Source organism: Phascolarctos cinereus, unplaced genomic scaffold (assembly GCF_003287225.1).
Source record: "Phascolarctos cinereus isolate Bilbo 61053 unplaced genomic scaffold, phaCin_HiC Scaffold_4;HRSCAF=312, whole genome shotgun sequence".
Lineage (NCBI taxonomy): Eukaryota > Metazoa > Chordata > Mammalia > Diprotodontia > Phascolarctidae > Phascolarctos > Phascolarctos cinereus.
In genome coordinates, this window is record NW_027555847.1 from 640,553,670 (window position 1) to 640,567,265 (window position 13,596).

Sequence of the window (13,596 nt, forward strand, 5' to 3'; positions counted from 1 at the left end):
AAACTTATCACTGAAATAAAGGTCAATTTTCACTTAGTAATGCTTTTTTTCTGGTAATGTTTTGTGGCTTTGAGTTATGAAACATCACATCCTGTGAAGAATTAAAGATGAAGATCATTGAAAGGGTGATGAAAAGTTACTTCATAAGAACAAATCAACTACGACAAATTATTAAGAAAACATTACTCCACAGAAATGGCAGAAAGAATGTTATCAGACAGAGGCATGATGGGAGGAGGCAACCCGGTTGTGTCGTGTGGGGGCTTATTGGCACTCTTTTGGTTTGTTTATTCAGCAAAGGGAGTATTAGCCCTAGGTCCGTTGACAGGAAACTGTACAGAAGTTTCACACAAATGGCCAGTGAACATCAGGAGAAATCTCTGATCATCTGTGGTCTGTATCTTTGGAAGTAAAGTGTATATCACTGATATAATACATCAATATTTAGAGGATAGCTGTTTTAATCATAGGAAAAAGCTCATCCCCTAGTCAGAATGCCTATCTTATTGAACGGATCTTAGAGACTCAGATAATTCAGTGTTATGCAGTGGGAAGAACATTCGAAGTGTTTTTAGAAGAAGTGGGTTTAAATACCACTTTGGATGACCATTACTTGTGTGAATTTGGGCAAATGTCTTCATTTCCTTGAGCTCCTTTCTATCATCTCTAAAATGAGGATCCTTGACCAATTTCCTTCTTTTAAAATTTTTTTTATTAATTTTGATTTATCAACAATCACTTCCATATGATTTTGAGTTTAAAATTTTTCTCCCCCTTCCTCCCTACCACCCTCTGACGAATTTCCTTCTGAGTCCCTTCTAGCTGCAGATTTATGATCTACAGTTAGCATCACACGCAAAATTTGAGCCTAAGTGCGTAGCTTGTATTTGAAAATCATAGTGAAATAGAAAAAATTATATTTTCCCCAAAACCTTCTTTCTAACTCTGCTATTTCCAAACTAGGAAACATCACTGTCTTTCCAATCTTTCAGGTTGACAAACACAGAATTATCTTTGTCTCTTCACTCTCACTTTCCCAGTCTAATCACTTGTCAATTCTATGAATTCTAGCCTACCATTTCTCATACCCACTCCTCTCCAGCTGTGTTCAAGCATTTATTACCTCCCTTTGGGATTTTTGCAATAGCTTACTCAATGGCTTCCTGCCTCTAGCCTCTCTTCTCTCCAATGTAGCCTTTTCTCTACACAGCTGCCAAATTGATATCCCTTATCTAATGATATCACAACCTGTTCAACACTCTCCAGTGTCTCTCTATTGCTTGAAGTATAAAATATAATCTCCTCTGCTGAACATTTATCTCAATCTGGATCCAGCCTTACTTTTCCAGACTTATTATATAGTTTTCCCCTTACCTATTCCAATTACAATCAAATTAGCCTATTTGTTATCCTCATACTTAATATTATATCTTTAATCTATGTACATTTGCACAGGCTAGCTCTCATGTCTGGATCACATTCCCTCATCACTTGTTATTTTTAGAATCCCAGGTTTCCTTGAAATCTAAGAACAATTTCCATTTTGTACATGAGGACTTTTCCAATCTATCCTGTTACTAGTGACCTCTAACCCCACAAAGAGATAAAAACAGAAGTTGGATTTGTGATTTCATTGGCATATAGAAATCTTAATTGAGAAAACTCCCTCTTCCAAAGCTAGTTGATTATCTTCTCTGCAACTTAAAAACCTGCCCAGAACATTGAGAATTTTGGTAATGTGCCCAGGATGACATGTCAAATATGAATCAAAAGCAGGACTAGAACCTAAGTCTTCCAGACTTTGTGACCAACTCCCCTGACCTCAGAGGCTGCATGCTCTATTCAATAAAGGTATTTTCTAACTTGGAGTCAAGAAGACTTGGGTTCAAATCCTTCCTCATATACATTCTGGCTATGTGTCTTTTGACAAATCACTTAACCTCTCTAGTAAGTATCTCTTTGAGTAACAGGTTTATTACTCAATGATCTCTATCTAGTTTTATCTCCCATGAACTCTGCTCACTGAATGATAATCTTATTTTTATTTTGATTATGTTGTATATTTACTTTTAAGTACATTTGTTACTTCCCCAGATAGAATATAAAGTTCTTGAGGTCAAAGATTTCATTTTTGTCTTTCTAGCCTCAGTGCCTCAGAACAGTACCTGAAACATAATAGGTGGTTGATGAATACTGATTACTGATTGAATGATTTATTAACTCTCTTTACATCAATGTTTAATCCACAAATTTAAAATTGCAAACATTAAAATGCTAAATATAAATGTTGGCTATTACTAATAGCCAGTAGCAAAGAAGAGATTTGAACTTGAACTCTATAAATCCAAAGTTAGGAAACTTTTCACTAGTCCATAGATAAGGATTGAGCCTGGACCAGACAAGAATTTAGGCCCACTAATCTACTCTATCTAGGTCTCCACAAGTCACTCTACCTTCCTTGATGCCTCTAATGACTTTCAAAAAATGAAAAACAGCAGTAATTCCAATGAGAACAATATCTCTATGTCTCATCCTTCTTAATTTTGACAGATTTTCTAACAACCAACATTATCCTAATGTTGTGTCATTTTATGATTTCATTGATGAGAAAATGAGGGGATGGCATACAGACCCAGAAGTGGAGTCTTCTTTGAGAACAGGAACACAGGAGACAGAAAGAGCAGCAGCAACACCATTTCAGCCTTTGAGTTTAACAGACTAGGAAGAAAAAAAGGGAAGGGCAAAACACATACACAAACATATACACTCACAACACTTTAAAACACGTCCAAGCAGATGATCAGATCTCACAAAAACCTGGAGTGTTCCAATCTCTATACTCAGCCCACCTGTTGTCTTCTTCTGTTGTAGATGCAATACAGACAGCAAGAAGGAACACAAAAGGACTAGGTCTGCATTTCCATCAAAATGACTTCAGCTGGTATTTGAGGGGAGTGTAAGCTTTTAAGTTACTTAGTTTCTAGAAGGGCCAGGACAGCCAGGTTTTTGTAAACTAGCGTACTTCAGGATTCCAATTCAAGAATGCAACATATTTATTAATTCTACATTTTAGAAAACTGTTAACTGTAGAAGAGGTCTTTGAACTTAATATTAGAATGGATATGTGAATCAACGGATAAATTTTAAAACATTTATTAAAAACCCAATGTGTTAGGTGCTACATTATAGGTGGAACAAAGTATCTACTGATTTAGGCTATTAGCTCGAAAGTTGCATAGATCAAGTTTTATCTCTACGAAAGATAGATAGAGATAGAATGTGTACACACATATACATGTGCATACATACATATATAATTACATATTAATTTCATCAATATATGTGCATATACACATGTGAGTATATATGCATATATGACCACATATATGTTATAAGAATTGTATAAATGTGTGTATGTATATGTGTCTATAATTTCAAAGGCAAAATATATGGATACATATAGATATTCATGTATATTATTGTTGTTATTTGGTTTTCATTTTTTATTTTTTGCTTTTTGGTGAGGCAATTGGGGTTAAGTGATTTGCCCAGGGTCACACAGCTAGTAAGTGTCAAGTGTCTGAGGCCACATTTGAACTCAGGTCCTTCTGACTCCAAGGCCGGAGCTCTATTCACGGTGCCACCTATCTGCCCTTGTCTTCATTTTTGAAGAGGACCAGTGACATCACAGGGTGATGTCTTTGCTATGTGTGAATTGGATTTAAGTGAAGCAGTTGCACAGTCATCAGCCTCACACTTTCTTCCAGAGTCATTAAAGTCCAGCGACAAGGCAAAAGTCAAGATGATTGGTGACGGACCAGGATGCAGTGGATGATCTGGGTCTTCAGTGTCTGATAGAGCTCTAAGCACTCCAACAGGGCGTACTTCAGCCACCCTTATGGCCAATGGAATAATTGTTCCCATTTGCCAATTCCACCAGGGGAAGTCTTCATATGCTTGGGATAGATACCCCACTAACTCAAAGATGGATTTGAGGCTTGTCAGGTACCCTCACCCTGATTTAGCACTTCTGCCAAGATGGTTTACTGGAGTGTGGCCACTGTGCATGCTACATATGTATAAATGTGTGCATATACCCATATATGGACATATACACACATTTGTATATTTATATATATACATATATGTATATATGCACATATTATATACAGTTTACATATGTAGGTACATATCTATATCTATCTAGCTATCATTTATACTTACATAAAATCATAAAATTGGGTCAGGCCTCGGGAGATCTAAACTTCAGTGCCATTTTTCTAATCCTCTGTAACCATTAAGACTAATAAAGTATCAACAAAGAATAGCTCTATGAAACAACTATAACAATAAAAGGCAATATATTATTCACTCTTTTTGACATTCTTTCTTTTTCCTGTTCATATCCCTCCACTCCAATTCCCAATTTCAAGGTGGGAACTTAGAGTTCATTTAACATAGACCAGGGGTTAATAAATTGAATTGAATGTCTCTACTAAGAGACATCAGCTCAGATGTATTTACCTGCTCATCTCTGCGGTTCTTCTACACTTCCCTCTCTGAAACCTGCAGTCTCCTAAGTAAAGGAAACCTCAACCTTCCATTCGAATGCTGGTCAGTTCAGTAGAACAACTCCCCTTCTTCTGTGTTATCTAATAATGCAGTCAATTATGTTGCTGCATTCATCACTCTGTAGCTACCAACCCATTCTCGGTGCCTTGGAGCTCTGATTTTCTCTTGGTAAGGATAACAAGCTTCTCTTCCCAGCTTCAGTGGAAAGTATTTCCTCTTGTCTTTTCTTAACCTTTCATCACAAAATAGCTGCATCTGATTGGGAAGCACAAAAGATGAAAAGACCAAAGCTATTCACATGTACTAATTACTATAACATATAACTAGAAGGAAACATAGAGATCATTTAATGCACACCCTTTATTTAACCTCCCATGGATTTGGAATTCTGCTAGGCCTAGTCAAATAATTCATTGAATTTATATGTTGTATCTACTTGAATACATGAAAGGCATGTGATGTCATTATCATAGAGTATTCCTAGTATGTGAACAAGCTCTACTAATGCTGATAGCAAACTATCTGACTTAGATAAATTTTACAGATTTGATTTAGACAATGGGAGGTTTAGTGGATGAGCCCACGGTCATAGAGTTAAAAAGCTTCAGAACCTTAGATTTCATTCTAAATCTCCTTAACATTCAGCCTATTACCCTAACCACTATTCCATACTGGCACTACTTGTCATATACTCCAATGGATCTAAGGTCTTATTAATGGGGGTATCACCTTAAATAAAGTAGATCATAATTCGTTTATTCATTCTTATCCATGCGTATCCTTCCATAACTGTACCACAGGCTTCCAACAGAATAAGTTGAAGTCTTTCTTCAAATACAGATTACATTTTATGATGTCTAATGACATACATAGTGTATCCATTAAATCCTCTCTCTGCCTCTATCTATCTGTCTGTCTATTTGTCTTTCTTTCTGTCATCTGAATCTGTCTTTGTGTGTGTCTCTGTCTCTTATGAGTATAGATACACACTCCCTCTTCTTTTCCTTCTCCCTCCATTTTACTTTCTCCTTCAGTGTAGTGATCAGTCCATTTTCCATTTATAAATTTCTTTAATGAAATTCTTCATTTATAATGTTTAATTATAATAATTATTTTTCCCTCCATGAATCTTTGAGTAATCACCAACTTCATTGTAGGGGTAGGGAGTAACTCTCCAAAGGACCAGATTTCCTGTTAGGCTGTTCACTGAAAAAACTTCAAGAAGTACATATGTTCCTCTTTAAAAGACTTATATTGGGAAGGGTTTTTGGTTTATTTTTTCGTTTGCAAAGAATTTTGGGGAAAGCTTTTTCAGTTCTTCCATAAAGAAAAAGGTAAGTCCCCAACCAGGTTCAGTATGATGTCACAGTTCATATAAAGGAAGGGAGGAAAAAGAGAAAAGAAAAGCAAGAGTCTAAAAAAAAGCATACTTACTTTCCTAATACCCAATGTTAAAAATAAAGAAAAGAGAAAGAAAGGTGGGAAGGAGAGAAAGATTTCCAGTGTCAAGAAAACTTGAAATCCATCCCCTACCAGAACAATAGTTTAGCAATTACAGGCAGTTAGGTGACAGCCACTAGAACACTACACTTAAACTCAGTGAGAGCTAAGTTCAAACTTAACCTATACACTTATTTAGCTATGTGACCATGACCATGTCATTTATCTTCTATTAGCTTCCTCTTTTGTAAAATGGGGATAATAAAGTACCCACTTCTTCCTTCTTTCCTTCCTTCTTCCTTCCTTCCTTCCTTCCTTCCTTCCTTCCTTCCTTCCTTCCTTCCTTTTTTTTTTCAAGAATGTAAACTCCAGGAGGAGAGGGACTATCTTTTGCATTTTTTAAAATATCTCCAGCATTTAATGCAATGCCTGGCATGTAGAAAAACCTTAATAAGTGTTTATTGATTGATTCTTTCCTTTCTTGATGATAGTAAAACCATTGTGTGTGTGTGTGTGTGTGTGTGTGTATGTGTGTGTGTGTGTGTGTGTGTGTATATATATGTATATATATATATATTTAAGCTCAAAAGGAAAAAAAAATCAATGTATTATTTCCTTTGAGATTCACCGCAAACTAATGAGCCTCATACATCTATATGTATCTATCTGTGTTTATGTATATATGTATAATTTAATATTTTATTTTTCCCAATAACACAAAAAATAATTTTAAAATTAATTTTAAAAATTGTGTTCCACATTGTCTCCCTCCTGCTTATCATTCCCACCTTATTGAGAAGGCAAGCAATTTGATATAGGTTATACATGTGTAGCCCCACAAAGCATATTTTCAGATTAGTTGAGTTGTGAAAGAAAACACAAACCAAAAAAAAAAAGAAAGAAAAGAAATAAAGTTGTTTACTTTTTTTTAAGCTTGCATTCATGCTCTGTCATTTTTTCCCTCTGGAGATGAATAGGGTTTTTCATCATAAGTCCTTTGGAATTATCTTGGATCTTTGTATTGTTGAGAATAACTAAGTCATTGACAGTTGATCATTCTATAATATTGTAGGTAATGTGTTCTGCTCACTTCACTTTGCATCAGTTCATGCAAGCCTTTCCAGGCTTTTCTGAGAGCATCCTGCCCATCATTTCTTATAATACAATAAAATTCCATCGCAATCATATACTACAACTTGTTCAGCCATTCCCCAATTGATGGGCATGTGTTCCCTCAATTTCCAATTCTTTGCCACCACAAAAAGAGCTGCTGTAAATATTTGTGTCCATGTGAGTCCTTTCCTTTTAGTTATGTGTCTCTTTGGGATAAAGACATAGTAGTGGTATTGCTGAGTCCAAGGGTATGCATGGTTTTATATCCCTTTGGGCATAGTTACAAATTGCTCTCCAGAAAGCCTGGATCAGTTCATAATTCCAACAATAGTGTATCAGTGTCTCAATTTTCTCACATCCCTTCCAACTATTGTCCTTTTCCTTTTTTTTTTTTTGTCATAATAGCCAATCTGATAGGTACAGGATGGTACCTCAGAGTTTTTCTTTTTAAATTTGCATTTCTCTAATAAATAGTGATTTATAGCATTTTGACATGATTATAGATAGCTTTGCTTACTTTGTCTGAAAACTGACTGTTAATGCCCTGTGACTATTTAACAATTGAGGAATGGCTCTAATTTTTTTTTAATTTGACTGAGTTTTCTATATATTGGAGAAATGAGGCCTTCATCAGAGAAACTTGTTGTAAAATGTTTTCACAGTTAATGACCACTGTGTATTTTCCTCCATCTTTTTCTCTCTCCTCCATTTGTCCTATTCTCTCTCTTCTTTCACTCTTTCACCAAAACATTTAAAAAATGTTTTGCTTCTGATTACTGCCTCCTCCAATCCACCTTCCTATAAGACCTCATTTAACCTTCTTTTAGTCCATTTCCCTCCTGCTTTTTACAGGGTAAGATATATTTCTATATTCAAATGAGTGTGTATAGTATTCCCTCTTTGAATCAATTCTGATGAGAGTGAGGTTCAAGTACTCACTCAACCAAGTCCCCCATTTTCCGCTCCACTGTAAAAACTATTTCATGCCTCTTTTATGGGAGATAACTGACCTCATTCTATCTCCCTTTCCCCTTATCCCTGTGCATTCCTCTTTCTCACCCTTGATTGTGTTTTTATACATCATCCCATCACATTCAACACACATCCAACTCTTTTGTCTGTGTATACGCCTTCAAACTGAACTAATAATGATAAAATCATTTTCCCATGTAGGAATGTAAATAGTTTAACCTTATTGAATCCCCTATGATTTCTCTTTCTTATTTACTTCTTTACACTTTTCTTTTTTATGCTTTTATAATTTTTATGCTTGTATTTGAAAGTCAAATGTTCTATTCAGCTCTGGTCATTCCATCAGGAATATTTGAAAGTCCTCTATTTCATTGAATATTCATTTTTTTCCTTGAAGGATTATACTCAGTTTTGCTGGGTAGGTGATTCTTCCTTGTAATCCTAACTCTTTTGCCCTCCAGAATATCACATTCCAAACTTCCAGTCCTTTAATGAAGAAACTGCTGAATCTTGTGTTATTCAAACTATGGTTCCACAATATTTGAATCATTTTTTTTTCTGGATGCTTGCAATATTTTCTCATTGACCTAAGAGCTTTGGAATTGGCTATAATATTCCTGTCAGTTTCCATGTTGGGATCTCTTTCAGGAGGTGATCAGTAGATTCTTTCAATTTGTATTTTACCCTCTTGTAGAGTATCAAGGCAGTTTTCCTTGATAATTTCTTGAAATATGATGTCTATACTCTTTTTTTTGATCATGGCTTTCAGGTAGTCCCCTAATTCTTAAATTATCTCTCCTGGATCTATTTTCCATGTCAGCTGTTTTTCCAATGAGATATTTCACATTGTCTTATATTTTTTTTCATTCTTTTAATTTTGCCTTATTGTTTCTTAATGTCACATAAAGTCATTAGCTTTCACTTGCCCAATTCTAATTTTTAAGGAATTTTTTTTCAGTGAACTTTTGTACCTCCTTTTCCATTTGGACAATTCTACTTTTAAGGAGTTTTTTTCTTCTTCAGTGAATTTTTGTATTTTTTTCCCATTTGGCCAATTCTGCTTTTTAAGGAGTAGTCTTCAATATATTTTTGTTCCTATCTTCCCATGGGGTCAATTCTGCTTTTTAAGGAGTTGTTCTCTTCATCAGATTTTTGTGCTTCTTTTGCCATTTGCCTATTCTTTGCATTGTTATTTTTGTCAGTATTTTTTGTGCCTCCTTTACAAAGCTGTTCACTTCTATTATAATGTTCTTGTATCACTCTCATTTCTTTTCCCAGTTTTTCTTCTGTATCTTTTATTTGATTTTTAAAATTGTTTTTGAGTTCTTCCAGGAATTCTTTTGGGGCCTGAGATCAATTCACATTTTTCTTTGAGACTTCTGATGTAATAGTTTTGATTTTCTTTCCTGATTTTGTGTTTATGTTTTGATGTTTCTTATTGCCATAGGAGCTTTCTATTGTCATGTTCCTTTTTTTTGTTGTTGTTCTTTTTATTTGATTATTTATTCCAGCCTATTTCTTGACATAACTATATGTTAAAGTTGGCCTCTGCTTCTAGGGTAGAGAAGGTACTGTCTCAAGTTTCACTTTTTTGTGTAGCTATTTTCAGAGCTACTTCTCAGGATCTGTATATTTGCAGTTCTTCCAGGGCGGTATGATATAAGGAGATATGTGTTTACTTTTCTCCTGGCTTTTGCTGTGGTCTATGAGGTACCTTTTGGTACCTTTTTTTTTTTGCCTTGGAACTATGAACAGGGTCTCTGCTCCCCTGCAACCTAAAGCTCTGTTGTTCTAGTACTCTTCCTCACCTTGGAATTGCAACTTGGATCCACACACAGACAATGCAAGAGTCTTGTACCTAGTGCCAGCAAAGGTACCCCTGTAATTTATTTGACTAGTTGTATGACCACCTTACCATCTGTGGACTGAGATATCTGGGAGCCACTGCTGCTGATTCACTTGCCCCCAAAAGTCTGCTGCTGACACATCGAGCCAGTACGTTGGCTGCAGTGAACCACACTCCACTCTTACCCTCCTGTGACAAGCCTTTTATGTCAACCTTCTAAGTTGTCGGGCTGGAAAATTGTTTCACCCAGTCATTTTGGGGGTTCTGCCACCCTATAAATTTGTTTTTAGTTTTTTTTTTTAAGTTGTTTGGGAGGGAAATTGGGAGAGCTGAGGGGAGTTCTTGCCTTTTCTCTGCCATTTTGGCTCTGCCCTCTCCTGAGGCTCTTGATCCAGGATTATTTTTATTCCTATTTTTAGAAATTAAGAAACTACATCTGAGGACGGGTAATCAATTTATACAAGATGACATTGCTGGGAAGTATCAGAAGGAAAAAAATGTGACATTCCTTCTTGAATCCAAGGCTTACATTCTATTATTTTTCCTTCCAACTTCCTTATTGGCTTTCTCTCCCAGATGCTCTCCACAACTACTTTTCTGGCCTTATCTTAAACTACTCTCCTATCCAAAGAATGTGCTAGCAGCAGACTGGCCTCTTCAATGTCCCCACAGCCAGTCTCCATATTTTTGTGTGTGTCTTTTCATGCCTGTTTCTTTTGGAATGGTCACCCTACATGTCTCCCTACCTCTAAATCCTACCCAGTGCCCAACACTCAGTCTAATTTCCACTTCTATGTATATTTTCTTTATTCTTTCCACTCTTTTTCTAATGAGCTTTCTTTGGATTCTAACATCATATCATTTATGTACTACTGATCTGATACTTCTCATATTGCTATACCTATTTAGTTCTGATGAACATATATTATGTTTTCCCCACAAGATAGCAATGTCTGCGAAGGCAAGGAAACTTTCCTAAATATATTTTTACTCCCAACACCATCTAGTCAATCAATAAATAAACATTTATTAAGTACCTTCTTGGTGCTAGTCACTGCCATTTTTATATGGAAACTAGTAAATCTTGTGTGATCCTGACTGTGACTCCAAGATATCTGAATATTTTCTTACTGGCTGCTTACAATATTTTCTCTTTGACCTGAAAGCTTTGAAAAATTTCTATGCTGGGAGTTTTCATTTGGGATTCTTTTTCAGGAAGTGATTAGTGGATTCTTGTAATTTCTATCTTGCCTTCTGGTTCTAGAATATCAGGGCAGTTTTCCATGACAATTTCTTGAAAGTTGGTTTCTAAGCTTTTTTTTTTTTAAACATGACTTTCAAGTAGTCCAATAATTCTTTATCATCTTTCCTTGAACTTTTTTTTCAGGTCAGATACTATTCAAATGAGATATTTGATATTCTCTTCTACTTCTTTTCCCATTCTTTTCATGTCTCATGGAGTCATTTGCTTCCCATTGCCCAATTCTAATATTTAAGGAATTATTTTCTTCAGTGAAATTCTGTAACTCTTTTACTATTTGGTCAATTATGCTTCTTAATGAGTTCTTTTCTTTGGTGAATTTTTATGCCTCTTTTATTGTTAGGCTAATTCTTTTTTTAAATTAAATTTAATTTTTTTAGGCAATTGGGGTTAAGTGACTTGCCCAGGGTCACACAGCTAGTAAGGTCTGAGGGCGGATTTGACCTCAGGTCCTCCTGACTTCAGGGTCAATGTTCTATCCATTGTGCCACCTAGCTGCCCCTCTTTTTTTTTTAAGTGTTATTTTCTTCAGCATTCTTCATGTTTCTTTTGTCAAGCTGTTAATTCTTTTTCCATGATTATCTTATATCCTTCTAATTTCTTTTGCCAATTATTCCTCTACCACTCTAATCTTTTTCTTGAACTCCTGTGAGAATTCTTGCTTATCTTTTGTTCAATTAGCATTTTTCTTTGAGGCTTTGTTTGTAGCTGTTTTCACATTGTTGTCTTCTTCTAGGTTTATGTCTTGATCTTCCTTATCACTGCAGTAGTTTTTTTTATTGTGCAATTCCTTTTTGTTGTTGTTTGCTCATTTTCCAGCCAATTTCTTCATTTTGAAATTTTTGCTAATGTTGGTCTCTGCTATCCTGAGTGATGGGAGGCACTGTGCCAGGCCTCAGGTTTTTTCATGCTGCTGTTTTTAGAGCTAGTTCTGGGGATCAGCAAGGTTTTGGTGCTTCCAAAATGGTATATTTGTGGGAGAGGTATGGTCCACTCTCTTACTGTCTCTGCTCTGGTCTTTATCCAGGAAGGGCCACAGCTCCCCTGCAGCCACAAGTACTAGTAGTGTTCCTCTTGGCCCTATAACTGACCAGATCTCCTGCTCTCTCATAGTCAAAAGTTCTAGTGCTCTTCTTGGTCCTGAAACTGTGACCCAGAACTGTTCAGAGTTGTCATTCAGCAACAGCCGCACCCAGTGGTAGGGTAGTGGTCCCCTATAATCTCTTTTTGACTAATTGTCCAAACCCCTTATCATTTCTGGGCTACAAGTTTCCACAGCAGCTGCTGGTGTCTCAGCTGCCTCCAAGGCCTACTGCTGGTGCCCCTGTTGTGGTCTGGGCCTATGCCTACCCAGATTTCAAAGTCCTTTCCTTCCAACTTCATAAGTTGTCTTAGACTGGAAAAATATTTCCCTCTGAAATTTTATTGGCTGTGCCACTACACAATTATTTTAGGCATTATATTTATGTTATTTAAGGGGTATATTGGGAGAGTTCCACTGGGTACCAGCCTGTACTCTGCCATCTTGACTATGCAGACAACAAACATTTTTAAGTACCTACTGAAGCAGCTTGTAGTGACAAAAATAAAAGAAAAAGAAAAATCCCTACACTAAAGAAGTTTGCATATTAAACACCTATTATATGCCAGGCACAATGTTAAGTGCTAAGTTACAAATACAGGATAAAACAAAGATAGTCACTGCCCTCAGAGAGCTAATGTTTTAATTGAAGAAAACACTTAAAGGAATTGAAAAGAAGAGAAGGGAAGAGAAGGTACTCAAGATTCTGGAGAGTCAAAAGCCCATCTAGGAGGTAAATAAAGCAAGACTAGCCTGGATCTATCTTCCAAATGAACCTTCTCCAAAGGAAATAAACAGTGGGAAAATGGAATGATGTTCCAAAGCAAGAAGGCTTTACTTGCTTAGTAAAGCTCCAGGGAGAAGATAACTGAATCATGGCCCAAAGAGAGTAAGAGAGAGTCTAGAAAGAGTAAGTACTAGAGTTTCATCCTACTATCACACAATTGTTTGACATCAGTGTACATGGACTCTGAAATCCTTTTATCTACTTTTTATTTAATCATCTCCTTTATTCACAAGGTGACCTTCAATTCCTTAACCTCTCAGTTTCTTTCCATGCTATTACCTATGCTCCAGTCTAGCATCAACACCTGCCTTTTGGATATTTTGATTTGGATGACCAATAGGTATTTCAAATTCACCGTTACCAAAATAGAACAAAATTTCTATCCCCCTCTCTCATGTCTTGTGAATTTTCCTAATACTCTCAAGAGCACCACCATACTTGAAGTCATAAAGGTTTGTAACCTCAAATGTCATCCTAGACTCCACAAAATAAACCTGTTGCCAAGTCATTGATTCTATCTTCCC